This window comes from Myotis lucifugus, unplaced genomic scaffold, assembly GCF_000147115.1.
Source record: "Myotis lucifugus unplaced genomic scaffold, Myoluc2.0 scaffold_45, whole genome shotgun sequence".
NCBI lineage: Eukaryota > Metazoa > Chordata > Mammalia > Chiroptera > Vespertilionidae > Myotis > Myotis lucifugus.
In genome coordinates this window covers 755,907-771,276 of record NW_005871093.1, presented here as the reverse complement: position 1 = coordinate 771,276, position 15,370 = coordinate 755,907, and the positions used below count along the sequence as shown (strand labels likewise).

The following is a 15,370-nucleotide window of genomic DNA, read 5'->3' as shown; positions in this document are numbered from 1 at the left end:
TTCAGCATGACCCATTGATGTAAAGTATTAGACACAGGGGCACTCTCTCAGTTAGGAAAGGTGAAAACTCCCCAGATTCAGGTTTCAGATACAATGAAGGTTAGCCATTTAAGCAGGCCTTTCTAAGGATAGCAGTCTTAGGCCTGCTGTATGAAATGTCTGCACAGCAAGATTGACTGACCATTTAGCCTTGACCTAAGAATTTATTTTAAGAGCAAATAATATTATAACATAACATGGTACTGGTTCCATTCACATCATCCATAATTGCTTGCAATGCTGGTTACATTTGAGACTCTTGGTGAGTATTTCACAGGTATTTGTACATAAATTACTAGGGCAATATTAGGCAATTATAAGCTCACCTTTTTATCCAATTAATGCTTCAAGATAATTTTTTGATAAAATCAGCGGAATGATTTCTGATTTAAAATGAGAAGAAAAGGTCTCCTTTAATTATATGGATGATTCAGTTTTGATTTATACTGTACTAAATCCCTGTTTATAAATACAACACAAGATATTTAATCGTATTTATCAGTTATTTTCTTGCACTGGCATACATTTAAAAGTATTGGTGTTATTTATGTCTTTCCACATCTTTTACTCAATTGCAGGGATAATACCCAGTTTCTAATACTGGGGTTTTTATCTTAAACTCTGAGGTTACTATCTTGAAAATTGCATTAATATGTTGATATGTGTTAATAGCAGATGCAGGGAGTACATTATTTTGAACAAAAATTAATAAGCCATATTTTTAGAGCAGTTTTTGGTGCACAGTAAAATTGAGCGGTAAGAATAGAGAGTGCTCATAGACCACACAAATGCAAACATACACAGCCTCATTCATTTTTGTTAATAATTTATTTTTATTAATTTCAGAGAGAAAGCGATAAAGAGACATAGATAGAAACATCTGTTATGGGATAGAATTATTGATAGGCTGCCTCCTCACACACCACACCGGGTATTGAGCCCACAGCCCAGGCATGTGACTCTACTGGGAATCGAACCTTAACCTCCTGGTTCCTAGGTCAATGCTCAACGACTGAGCCACGTGGGCCTGGTGGCTTGCTCATTTTTGACCTCCAGCAACACTGAAGTATATTTATTACAATGGATGAATGTGCACTGACTTATCATTATCAACTAAAGTCCTTAAATTACAGTAAGGTTCACTCTTGGTATTGTGCATGTTATACATTGTGACAAATGCATGAAAGCACATACCCACCATTAGAATGTAGAATCATATCATACTAGTAGCCCTGCACAAGAATCTGTGCATGAGTAGCTCCCTTCTGCTTGCCTCAGCTGCCCACCCTGCCCACAAATGCTGGTAGCTCTCTGCTGCGCTTAATTGCTGCCCCACCCTCCTGTAGCTCTCCGCTTGTTCCCCCAACTCCTGTAGCTCTCCACCACTTGTAGATTGGTTGTGACGTTATGGTATCCTGCCTAATTTGCATATTCATCTATATTATATTAGATAGTATCGCTTCACTACCACAAAATCTTCTGTGCTCTGCTTATTCATCCTGCACTTTTCCCTAACCCCTGGAAACTACTGATCTTTTCACTGTCTCCCTAGATTGGGGTCTTCCGCAATATTGTGTAATTTGCCTCGGGCAAAACGGGAGAGAGACGGGCAGAAGCGACGTGGGGCCGAGGGAATTCCCCCCGGAGGCGGCCGGGATTGCGCGCCAGGTGGGCGGCGGCGGGCGGGTAGCGGGCCGCGGCGAGCGCGGCGTCCCCCTTACCTGGGATGAGTGAGGAGCCGCCGCGCCGCCTCCCCAGCATCCTGGGCTCAGCCGCGTCTCCCGCCGCCCTAGGCGGGGGCCATTCCGCCCGCCCGGGAGCCCGCCCTCACGGCCAGGCGCCAGCAGCGGCCAGCCCGGCCCGGCCCCTCGGAGCAACGCGACGCGACCCGCGCCCGCGGCCGCCTCAACAGCGACTCCCGCAGTCGCTGCCTGGGTGCCGGCCGCCGAGCCCCGGGGCGGGCGCGGGATCACACGCCCGCGGGGATTGGCTGCCTGGGCGATGTGTCCGTCTCTCTGATTCGTGGGCTTCCCAGGCTCCCCACCGAGGAGGCGGAGCTGCGAGTTGCGCCGAGTCCCGCAGGCGCTGAGGGGCGGGGGTGGGTCTGACGTGGTGGTCGGGCGGGTGCCCCGCGGCTCTGCGAGTGCGCGCTCCTCGCGGGGACTCCCGGGGCGCCACCTGCTCGAGCGGGTTGTTGCTGGAGCAACGGTGTGCGTGGCCTGGCTGCAGGGGAGCCGGGCGGAGGTGGTTGTCCGCGCGCAGCTCCTGCCCTTTACGTGGGTGGCCTTCGTCCGTGAAACCCCGGGACGGAGCTAGGAAACCAGCTTTTCGGGAAGCCCCCCTCTCTGTCCACTGCTTCACATACCGACCATGTGCCCGCTACTAGCAGAGGAGCTTTCATCTCATAGGACGTAACTCACACATGCAAACAGATTCCAACTACATTCCGTGCCACACAAAAGTGTACATGAGGGAGCAAATTCTGCCCCTGTTACAGGGGAGAGGAACTGATCCCTGGAAGGAAGAACTGAAAGCTAGGAAAGGAGAAAAGGGCAGAGAGGGAAGGGAGAGGTAGGGGAAAGGGCTGAAATTTCACAACGGAAAATTAACTGTTCACGTTTATGATTCCTTCTGTGAAAATGAATAAAAGGAGCCTTGGCCATAGCTCAGTTGGTTAGAGCATTGTCACCACTATATGCCAAGGTTGTGGGCTCCATCCCCATTCAGGGCACATACAAGAATCAACCAATAAATGCATAAATAAGTGGACATCATCAAATGTCTCTCTCCTCTCTCCTCTCTCTCTCTCTCTCTCTCTCTCTCTCTCTCTCTCCCTCTCTCTCATTTAAAATGAAGTAGGGAGACCCTGAAGAAGGAGTGCTCAGGCACTAACCACTCACTGCACCTTGCAGACTCCCAGAGGAAGGAGCTAATGGTTCTCACAAGAAGCATACTTTACTACTCCAACCAGCGGGAGGAAGATTTTCCCCTTGCCCAGCAACAGCCCAGCCAATGAACAGCCATCACCACCCTGAACTCTGGCTCTCTTCTCATGGACTTTCCTTCACAACATTCTCTCCTAACTTCCTTTTCTTTATAAGGGTCTTCTCCTTCGTTCTCTTGCCTGTGGTTTGCCATAGCTTGCATGTCCTGAATTGCAGTTCCTCTACTATTCCTGAATAAACCCATTTTGCTGGTAAAATAACATTTTTATTTTTAAGGTTGACACTTCCTACAGTCATATCCATACCAGGTTCTGTCAAAGCAATTATTTCAACTCTATGAACATAGATTGGAGAAAGCATGCACTTAGGACTCTAACAGCTGTGTTCAAACTTGCTGTCTACCATCCTGGAAGTTCTGTTATCTATAGAATGAGGTCTATAGAATATGTACCTTAGAGAGTTTCTGTAAAGATCCAATGAGGTCCATACAAAGACTTGTGCAGAAATGTTCATAGCAGCATTCTTCATAATAACCAATAAAATGGAAACAAACCAGACGTCCATCAACTGATTAATGGATAAACAAAATGGCTTATACCCATACAATGAAATATAATTTAGCCATGAAAAGGAATAAAGTTTTGATACAATGTGGATGAGTCTTGAAAATATTATGCTAAGTGAAATAAGCTAGTCACAAAAGACCACATATTATATGAGTCCATTCATGTGAAATGTTCAAAATAGGCAAATCCATACAGACAGAAAGTAGATTAGTGGATGCCTTAGGCTGAGGAGATTGGAGAGAAATGGGAAGTGACTGCTAATGGGTATGGGGTTTCTGTGGGGTGATAGATGAAAATGTTCTAAAACTGATTGTGGTGATGGCTACACAATTGTATTAATACACTAAAACCACTGAATTGTGTACTTTAAGTAGGTGAGTTATACGGTGTGTGAATTATATCTCAATAAAGCTGTAATTAAAAAAAAAAAGTCAGGTGAGATAAACTGCTGAAAGCCCCTGCCTTTGGTGCGTCTCTCAGAACAAGGGTTCAAGATATCTAACTTTGTCTTTTTCAATTGGAAGATCTTGTAAGCAATTTGATCTGAGGAAATTTAAAGAAATACCACCATGATATTTTTCTTTGGAACACCTAGATCAAATGAAGATGATTTGATACACGCTGTTTTGGGAATTACAAGCTCATCAAAAGAATATGAGCAAGGTCAGTAGGCAGAGAGCAAGGGAAAGAAAGAGAAGAAAGGAGGTAGCATTCTATAAGGTAATTGTGGAGAGACCCAAAGTCATTCAACCAGCTTTAAACATCAAGGGCTATGCCCCATTCCACCTCCTGTATTCCAGACCCTTCAAGAAAAGAGCTCACCATGGCCTGAGTAAGCTGAAGCCACTGCCAGCACCACCGGCCATTAATCCCTTCAACACAGCCCCTGCCAGGCTCTCTCCACAAACCAGAAATGCAGCTCTGAGGTGACCCCTGCACTACTCAGAAAATTATTCACCACCTACACGACCGCAGAAAAGAACTGAGTAGCCATAGCCAGGTTTGGGGGTGCAGGGGAGCACTAGCACTTGTATCTCACATATTAAACTCTGAGAACAAATTCCAGGCAAGGGCAAGAACAGGACACATCCCTTCAGTGACATCTGGCAGAGAGGTTGGCTCCCTGTCTGGCACATGGCAGGTTGTCTCCCGGAGCAAGACAGCTTCCGGTGGCCCCAGGGCCACACTGTCTGTGGCGAGCAGCCAGAAGCTCCATCTTCAGATGCCCAGAGGCACTTGGAAACAAGCTTTCTCTGCTTTCTGAATCTACCCCCAACTCCTGTAGGATATGTACTGAGGGGAGCAGAGCTTTGCCACTACAACACATGCCTTTTGGGGGGATATTGATTATTTTAAGCTGGCTATTTTTAAGAAGCAAAGACTCAGGAAGGACCTTTGACCTTCCCGCTAACTGCCTAAAAGAATTTAGATAACTCCAGAAAAAGAGCTGTCATCATCGATAACTATAGTTTAATATGAACTGGTGTGTAATGGACAGGGAGGGAGCTTTGCTCAAAGTCCTCGCTGTGTGCCGTTGTGTAAAGATGGCCCAGCAAACATTTGTTTACCAACATTTGAATTGCCTTTTTCCCCTTTGAAGTCCCAAACCAACCCCTCCCCCCCTCCCCCCACTCCCCATCGCCACCATCAGCTAACTCAAGATGGCAAATTAGCCTCAACTGCCCAGTTTGTCCTCAGGCCCTATGTTCTTATGGAAGCCCTCGTATGTGTATACATAATTAAATTTAATTATTTTCTCTTGTTAGTCTGTCTCATGTCTCCCTCACAGAACTAATAAGAAAAAAAGACTCCAGCCCTGGACAGTGTGGCTCAGGTGGTTGGGTGTCGTCCTGGTCACTTGATGCTGGGATTGCAGGCTCCATCCCAGTAGGGGGCGTGCAGGAGGCAGCCAATTGGTGTTTTGCTTTCACATCATTGTTTCTCTCTCTCCCCCTTTCCCTCGCTCTCTAAAAATCAATTTTAAAAGCTTTTAAAAATAGACGCCAAAATATACTCTTAAGTGAAAAGAACAAAGTTAAAAACAGCCTATATAATATGCCCATTGTGTTTTTGTGATTTTCATAGACCATCTCCAGAAGGGTGCACAGTGAGCTAGCAACAGGGCTTGTGTCTGGGAGGAAAATGGAGGGACTTGGGCACAAGACTGGGGAAGAGACTTATTTTTCACTCTATAGTATGAAATTTTGTGCTAGGTGCTTGGATTACCTATTCAAAATGAATACATTTGTAACTTTTTAAGAAAAGAACTCTCTCCAGGTTAACTCACTGTTTTAGCACATATGGACGTATGATTCACGTGACATTTCTATGTTTCTGTGTAATTTAATGAGCCTCATGTTGAATACACATATTCTGAACACGCTGCATCTATTTTCCTCCCAGGCTTACCTCCTCCAGGTGATAGAGCTCAGATTCGGAAAACCTCACATGAGGGCACAGACACTTTACCCCCTGACCAATAGGCCATCCATTCTAAGGGCTCAGAGCTTGTTTCTCCCAAACAGCCCGGGCAGCCCAGGAAGGCCAAGGAAAGAGAGGAAGTGGACACGTGCTGACACCCTAGTGAGAGTCCAGAGCCGCTGCCCTCTCCCCAGCCTTTGCATAGCTTCTGCCTCAGGGATTCATCCCCCAGGACAAAGGCCCAGCCAAGGGTAAGCGGGGACCCCTCCTGGCAGTAACCTCACCTCCTGGAGGGAAAGTTTGTGCAACACACCTGGGAATTTTCAGGCTTTGAGGAGAACTAAAGAGGCAGCACAGCCCTCCACACTTTCATTTTGAGGGGTTGTTGGCTGTGCTTTGGGTTTTGGAAGGACAGAAGTGTAGCACATCTCACTTTGCTTCGCTTCATGGCATTTCCATTCCCAGATCTGGCCTGGAGAGAGGCTGGTGTGGAGATGGGAGGTGGATGGGACAGGGGCGACCTCAGAAAAAGAAAATTGGGGAAGAGAACCATGCCAGGTTCTACTTTTTTAATTCTCTACTAGAGGCCCGGTGCACAAAAATTTGTGCACTGGCGGGGGAGGGGGGTAGGGGGGTGTCTCTCAGCCCCACTTGTGCCCTCTCACAGTCTGGGACCCCTTGGGAGATAACCACCTGCTGGCTTAGGCCCGCTCCCCGGGTGGGAGATGGCAGGCCCGATCCCTCGGTGCCTGCTCTGCCTCCCCGGGTTGCGCACACAGCAGGGCCGGTCAGGGGGTTGGGGCACCGCCCCGGGTTGGGTCGCACACAGGACACCCAGACGGTGGCCAGGCGGGCTGGCCGATCGCTGCTGCACTGCCCAGCCTCCCCGGGTCGGGTCCCACACGGACGCCCGCCACCCCAGGTCGCAGATAGCAGGCCCAGATGGTGGCAGGGCAGGCGGGATGGCGCTGTCCCGCCCTGCCTGCAGTATTCAAATTATCCGCCATCTTTGTTGGCGGTTAATTTGCATACCGCGCTGATTAGCCAATGGGAGGGGTAGCGAAGGTACGGTCAATTACCATGTTTGTCTATTATTAGATAGGCTTCCAGACCCAAGGAGCTAGAAATGGTTAGAAGCAAGGGGTTTGAACACAGAAAAAGGAGAGGACAGGCTACCTTTGAAATGCAAATGCAGGAGCAGAGATCTCTCAGAGAGCACAGACATGGCTGTGGAGGAAGTGGAAAAGTGGGGACAAAGGAGGTTCTTAGGGAAGGGCGGAAATGATGAGGATAATCCTGGCTGGTTTGGCTCAGTGGATGGAAAGTTGGCCTGGGGACTGAAGGGTCCCGGGTTCGATTCTGGCCAAGGGCACATGCCTGGGTTGCGGGCTCGATCCCCTGTAGGGGGTGTGCGGGAGGCAGCCAATCAATGATTCTCATCATTGATGTTTCTATCTCTCTATCCCTCTCTCTTCCTCTTTGAAATCAATAAAAATATATTTTAAAAAAAAAGAAATGATGAGGACAGAAGGTAGTTTGGCTGCTCCAGACCCCACCCTGTTCCCTGCATAGGGTGTGGCACTAAATGAATGAATGGATGGGAGAATGAATGGATAGATGGTTAGCAAAAGCTATGGTTATCAATGAAGGCCACCAGAGCAAAGCAGAGGGGGACACAGGAAAGGGAAGAGGGAGCTCAGGGTCCTACCTGGAAGGGAGGGAGACAGACTCCAGGTAAGGGCTTCAGGGCCAAAGATCCTTGATAGGGAATTGAGGGTAAACTTTTGCTTGACTTAAAATGACCCCAAAGCCCTGGCTTACTTGGGACAAGTTAAACACTTACCTACAGACAGCATCAAAGAGCCAACGAGCTGCAGGAGACACCTCACAATTCTCTTGAAGCTTGTGGGACAGAGGGAGTTGAGACAAAAATAAAATGGGGATACAATTCAAAGAAAAGGGAGAAAAAGGGAGCATGCCTCCTCACTTTCCCCACCCCTAGATCCAGGAAAACTGGCTAGGTCAGGCCCCTCAGCCACATCAGCATTTTAAAACGAGAATCCAGCCGAGCCTATGAGCAGGCATTTTCCAAATGGCTACGGAATTCCTGCACCTTCCAAAAATACCTCTTCATGCAACTCCTGCCAGGGAGAGAGGGCCACATGCCCAGGCTGGAACCAACCAATTGGCTTCCTGAGCCCAGGAGCTGCGCTCACAGGCTCTGCAGACCCCAGCTACAGGAAATGCCCACTGCTCGGTGGGTAAACACAGCCAGGCAGCTACTGGTGCTGAGTGGAAGACTGGCAGCAAAGCATCCTCTAGTTCCACCTCTGACAAAAGAGATCGTATGACTGCAGGAGTGGTTTCCAAGCCTCGCTGTGCGTATCAACCACCTGTGCAGCTCTGCAAAGCACCAGGCCTCTGGTCAGTTTTATGAAGCAGAAGCTCTGGGGGGACAGGGAGGTGGTATGAAAGGGACTCCAGAGAGGCCAGTTGGTGATATTCTGTGTCCTGACCTGGGAGTTACCTGGTTTGCTCACTTTGTGAGAATTCATCACGCTATTTACCCATGTGCACTTTTCTGTGTTTGTTATACTTTACGTAAAAAATATATATATCCCGGATGAATTCTGGCCCCCTGCTGTGCTTTAGAACCACTGAGTCAGAGGTCCCGGATGAGAGCCTTGGGTTACACAAGTGATGCTGGGTGCTTTGAGTATGGGCTGGACTTGCCACCGGTGTTTGCCTCCCTTCCCGGGCAAGTGGCTGACCTACAAGGGGAAAAGCTCCAGGGAGGGAAGGATGGGGAAGGGAGGTACTCCAGGGAGCCCTTCTCTGCCCGCAGATGCTGACTAGTGACCAGTGTAAACCACAAACAGCCGCCAAGCCTGTGACTTGTCCTGTACCCCATGCACGGCGTGGACGGAGCTTATTCAGACCCCGTGTTACCTGATTCAAAAAGGCGATTTCCTCCTGTGGCTTGGTTTCCCTCCCCGGTTAAAGAGACCACAGAGGCTACCAGATTCTAGCCACCCTTCCGGGTCCCTTTTCCAGGGCAAGCAGTTTCTATGCTACTCCCAGCAGGATCTGTGTGACTCCAGCACATGAGATTTCCCAACATCCTAAACTAGGCACTCGCTGTTCTAGGCACTAAGGATGCATCTGTGAACAAGTCAGTCCCTGCTGCACTGATGGGTTTACTAGTATATCTTCATGTAGAGCCTGACATCCAACTACATCTGAAGGAGATTAGAATTCCCCGCCTCAAAATATGCCTCTGTGGTATATAGGGATTCTTTTGAGCTGAAGGCAATTAAGAAACAGAAAACACAGGAGTTCTTTGTCCTTTTTTTCTGCCTGAAGCAAGGCATAGATTTCTCTTTTGTAAAAGACGTGTTTCCGTTTGAAAATTGGTGACAGAAATACCAGGCACTTAGATATGCCGATGGCACCATCTGCCTGGCAGAAAGTAGCCATGATTTGAAACAGCTTCTGATGAAAGTGAAAGAAGAAAGTGTCATACGGGACTGCATTTGAACACCAAGAAGACAAAACTCATGACTACAGGAGAAATACACAACTCTAACATAGACAGTGAAGACTCTGACATTGTTGGAGATTTTGCTTACCTTGGCTCAGTCCATTCAAATGGAGACTGCAGGCAAGAAATCAAGAGAAGGCTGAGGTTCGGAAGAATTAGAAAAGATCACCCAGAGCAAAGATGTGTCCTTAGATGCCAAGGCTGAGACCACCCACACCCTCATATTCCCAGTTTACTATGGACAGATGCAAAAGTTTGACAGTAAGAGAACTGATAAGAAAATATAAAAGATTCATTTGAAATATGGTGTTGGAAGAGAGCTCTATGGATACCTTGGACCAACAGAAAGACAAGTGAGTCCTAGAGCAAATTAAGCCTGAAACACCACTGCAGGCAAAAATGACAAAACTGTTATTTTACTTGAGACCCATCATAAGAAGGCAGGGTTCTTTGGAAAAGACAATAATGCTGGGGGGGGGGGGGGATAGGGGAGATAGGAGGTAGCAGGAAAAGAGGAAGACCAAATATGAGAAGGGTTGACTCCATTGAACAGTGGTTCTCAACCTGTGGGTCGCGACCCCTTTGGAGGTCGAACGACCCTTTCACAGGGGTCGCCTAAGACCATTGAAAAACACATATATAATTACATGTTGTTTTTGTGATTAATCACTATGCTTTAATTACGTTCAATTTGTAACAATGAAATTGGGGGTCACCACAACATGAAGAACTGTATTAAAGGGTCGTGGCATTAGGAAGGTTGAGAACCACTGCCATAGAAGGAGCCATAGGCATGAGTCTACAGGAGCGGAGCAGGGCTGTTGAGGACAGGAGATTGCGGACATCAATCATAGACTCACCAGGAGTTAACTCAATGGCCGGCAGCACAAAGGTGCCCCCCACATACACCAGGAAGAGGAGAACAACTTGGAGATAACTCTGACCTGCTTATTATGACTTGAGTCTTCATAACAAGCTGTGGACAAAAAAGGGGCCACATACTGAACCCAACAAGCATATGGGAGGCCTGCATGGCAGGCCTGACAAACTCAGAGACCTAAAGTAACCGCAAAGGATGGTCTGAAATGAAAACTTCTTAACTAAAAGCTAGTCAACCTAGGCTAGAATCTTCCCTGACAAAAATCGATCTTTACCTTAATTGAGCCTGTTTATTGTCTTTTTGGAATGTCAGAGTACTGTAATTCCTTTTTTCCAGAGCCCTCAGAGCATAATCTCCCACCAGAACGAGACCATGAACCCCTTATTGTTATCTTGTTCTTCCAAATACCATCTCTATGTGCTGTGTATGTTAACTGTTAACTATTCTATACCCACCAATATAAAAGAAGTAAGTGTCTATCCATTTTACTTTTTATCTAATCTGAGAGATTTCCCCAGTTTTGCTTTCTCCCACCTCCCTAATCTATCACCAATGGATTTTATGTAACTGGCTTACGTCTTGCCCTTTGATTCTGATGTATAAAACAAGTGGCAAAAATGCCATTTTTCCAGAGCATTTTCTGAATCTGTTGAGATTTTGCTTCCTGGAAATTGTCATCAATTTGACTAAAATAAACTCAAAAATTCTCTGCAGGTTTGGATGTTTCTTATACCTACAAAACCTTACCAAATAACCTTTATCTTCCATTAGTTGCCCACATATATTTAATTTACCACACTTTACCACTCCTAGAAGCCCAAAACCTTCCCCTCCCTTTCTCCTATTAAGTCAGGAATATACACTTAACTCTAACCTTAAGTAGGAGCCAGCTACTTCCTTTATTGGCTCCTTCCTGTGTGCCTGGGCAGTAAACCTTTGTCTGCGAATCTGTTGTTTGTTTCTCAGGCCCCGACACTGAGTCTAAGGGTAGAAGACAGGTGTTGCCTTCCCTACCTGTACTTAACAAAAGCACTCAAGGCAATAAGACTTGCTCACACTCAGAGTGCCCAGGTTTCCCCTTCTGTTCCTCTACCAGTGGTCGGCAAACTCATTAGTCAACAGAGCCAAATATCAACAGTACAATGATTGAAATTTCTTTTGAGAGCCAAATTTTTTAAACTTAAACTATATAGGTAGGTACATTGTTATTAACTTAGGGTACTCCTAAGGCTTAGGAAGAGCCACACTCAAGGGGCAAAAGAGCCGCATGTGGCTCGCGAGCCGCAGTTTGCCGACCACGGCTCTAGGCTTTCCACCTACCAACTTTCACATCACACTGCAAATGCCAGGTCCACTCAGAAGGGTCTCATCTCTGTGACGCTTATGGCCTGTGCTGTGCCCCAGTTTACACCTTTCTTGAGGCACTTCTCCCACTATGCTTCGTGTTCTTGTTCTTAGTGTATTCATCTGTTTCTCCTCCCTCACCCGCAGCAGACAGAGAGCAGAGAAAGCAGCTGCAGAGAGCAGGGAAGTCTGTCTGAATGCCACGCTGGGAGCTGAGCTATTGCTGAGTTGTGGGTGGCAGAAACCCCACGCCCTTTCAGTGCCACCAGGCCCCTGCACGCCCTCCTTGCTTAGGTGGGGAAGGGCATTTTACTCCCTGCACATTCCTTGCAGCACCCAACACTAATCTGGGCCCATAAGAGGCTTTTGAATGTTTGTTCAGATGGATTAATTTGAATGATGGGGAAAAAATCATTAATTCATTTTGTTCTACATCTCTGTAATCCACAGAAAGCAAAAACCCTATGGGTTTTTTAATTTTTAATTTTGAAATATTTTAAACATAGAAAAAAATTGGTGAGAATAGTACAATTAACTTCAATATATGTACCTGTCACCAAGTGTCCAACCATTGATTCAACAATTGTTAACATTTGCTTAATCTTCTGATAGACAGAATTATCATTATTGTTATTGAACCATTTGAGAATAAATTACAGACCCTGCATCTTTTGTCCCTTTACCCCTAAATATTTCATTGGTTTCTCCTAAAAACAAAGATACTATATATAAATAGATATTTCAGAGAGAGAAAAGGAGAGGGAAAGAAAAATAGAAACATCAATGAGGGAGAAACATCTATTGGCTGCCTCCTGCACGCCCCCTACTGGGGATGGAGTCCACAACTCAGGGCATATGCGCTGACCAGGAATCGAACTGGTTCATGGGACCATGCTTAACCAACTGAGCCACACCAGCAGGCTACAAGTACACTCTTTTATATGATGATACAATGAAGGCAATTTAACATTGATATGATACTATTATCTAATACTAGAGGCCCAGTGCAGAAAATTCATGCACAAGTAGGGTCCCTAGGCCTTGCCAGCAATCAGGAACAATCAGGGCCTTCCAGCTGCCTCCCTTCCCCAGCTGCCAGCTGTGGGCCAGGACCTCCCTTCATTCTTCACCGCCCCCTGGTGGTCAGCGCACATCATAGCGAGTAATTGAACTCCAGGTCTCCTGGTCGAACTCCTGAGGGGACAATTTGCATGTTAGGCTCTTATATTTATAGATACAGTCCATACTCAAATATCCCCAATTGTCTCAATTGTTCTTTATACTATTTTTTCCTTTAAAACTATATTTTTCATTTAGTTATATTATATCATATCACTTTAGTCTCCTTTAATCTGGAATACTTCCTCAGTCTTTGTCTTTCATTCTTGAGGCACACTTATTTGTAAAATGGCCTTCAACTTGAGTTTGCTATCTCAGGTTATGCATTTGGGAGGCAGTCATGTCCCCAAAGTGATGTTTGCCTTTCTCAGTACCTCACAGCAGGGGGCACACAGGTCAATTCCACCCATCACCGAGAGATGATCATTTTGATCATCTAGTTAGAGTGGTGTCTACCAGCTTTCTCCACGGTGAAGTTACCATTTTTCCCTTTGTAACTTTTAAGTAATCTGCTAAAATTACTTAGTCTTTTCAGCAGATCACTTGTAAGACTGTGGAAATACCCTGTTCCCTGTCTGATGGTGATTCCTGCCTGGCCCTGCTGTGCTTGCCAGTCATGCGAGGGAAGTGGAGCTGGCCTGCATCTAGGGGCTGAGGCATTGGAGATCACAAAGCCAGGTTGGACAGAGAAGAAAAAGCAGCTGCAGAGAGCAGGGAAGTCCGTCTGAATGCCACGCTGGGAGCTGAGCTAGAGCTGAGTTGTGGGTGGCAGGAACCCCACCCCCCTTCAGTGCCACCAGGACCCTCAGGGCTGCCAGGAGGACTGGCCCTTCCCCACGATCGTGCTCTGGAGAAGAACCAGTTTGCAGGAAACAGGAGGACTTTCCTTTTCTCCTTATTCCCTGGTTGCCTCTGATGATGAGAGGGGAAAGGGCAGCGGTGGGAATGGGGGAATGCTCCAGAGAATCTGAAGGGTTCCGGACCTCGGGGCCTGGCCTAGCCCTTCTAGCCAGGCTCCCCCACATACCTCCTACCTGTTTGCTCTGCCCCTTGCAAATATTTCCTGTGTTGTTGGACACAACCCTGGGATGGCAGTCAAGGTGGAATGTAGAAGGTGCTTGCCCACAGGCCACACATAGCCCTGGGCAAATTGACCAGGAGTTCTTGAATGCCTGACACAGGTATTTTAGGTTCCTATGGCTGCCATGACAACTGACCACAAACTGGGTGGCTTGAAATAACATGAATTTATTCTCTGACAATTCTGGAGGTCAGAGTCTGAAATCAAGGTGTCAGCAGGGCTGTGCTCCTTCTGCAGGCTCTAGGGCAGCGGTTCTCAACCTGTGGGTCGCGACCCCTTTAGGGACCGAACGACCCTTTCACAGAGGTCGCTTAAGACCATCGGAAAACACATATATAATTACATATTGTTTTTGTGATTAATCACTATGCTTTAATTATGTTCAATTTGTAACAATGAAATTGGGGGTCACCACAACATGAGGAACTGTATTAAAGGGTCGCAGCATTAGGAAGGTTGAGAACCACAACTCTAGGGAGAATCCTTTCTCACCTCTTTCTCACCAGCTTTTGGTGGCTACAGAATTCACGGGCAGCACTCTTCAATTTCTGACACTGTGGTCACATTGCCTCCTCCTTCATCTTATAAGGAAACTTATAAGGATTTTGGGGACACCCAGATTATCCAGGATGACCTCATAGTGAGCTTCTTAACTTAATTACATCCACAAAGACCCTTTTTCCAAATAAAGTTATATTCACAAGTTCTGGGGATTAGTACATATCGTTTGGGGGACCACCATTCAACCCACTACAGAAGGTATCCATATGCTCTCTTCCATTCAGCACAAAGGTTACTTTTTCACATGTTTCTCTGAATGAATTCTATATGGATGGTTAGAAGTTATTAAAGTAGTTCATGATGGCCGTTTGTCCCTATCCAAATATTTTTGTCTGCCCCTGCCATACACACACAAAATACATCTACACACTACAGAAATGTGCATGCATTCATTCATCCAACACATATTTATTGAGTGTCCACCATATAATATCATGGTATCATCTACCAACACTGGCATTCACACTAGTGAGCTAGGTGTGTGATGTGGTAACCTGGCTAGACTATAGACCCCAGAACTTCCTTTCTAGTTTGATTCTGTTGGCAGGGAAAGAAATGGCACCAGGCATTAGAGCGGTGGGGTCAGACTGGACCTGGGTTCTGCAACCTCGGTACTTGAGTTCTGGCTAGGAAAGAATTCAAAGCCAAGACTCACACTATAAGAGAACATTTATTTAGAAAATCACAGAGGTAGAAGAAGTAATTTGTAGAAGAAATGAGCTTAGGAAATAAGTTATAGAGTCAGAACGTGTAAGGATGGCAGCAGCATTTTGTAGCATAGCACAGCTTCTGCCAGTGATTCATACAATCGTTCTCTCATCCCTCTGCGTCTCCTTTCTTGAGTGACTGTGAACAAGCTTCTGCCTGTACTTG

At 46.5% G+C, this 15,370-nt stretch overlaps 1 protein-coding gene across 3 annotated transcripts in view; it reads right to left on the bottom strand.

Annotated features, from left to right (window-relative positions):
- Positions 1-15,370, bottom strand: part of TPST1 (tyrosylprotein sulfotransferase 1) — a 114,603-nt gene that overhangs the window by 81,201 nt on the left and 18,032 nt on the right. Inside the window, exon 1 of one of the 3 annotated variants that reach the window (XM_006088218.3) lies at positions 1,761-1,956. The exons of the other annotated variants lie outside the window; for them this stretch is intronic. The gene's annotated coding sequence lies outside the window, so the exon portion shown is untranslated. Of the gene's footprint in view, positions 1-1,760; positions 1,957-15,370 lie in introns of those variants that run through there. 3 annotated transcript variants of the gene reach the window in all.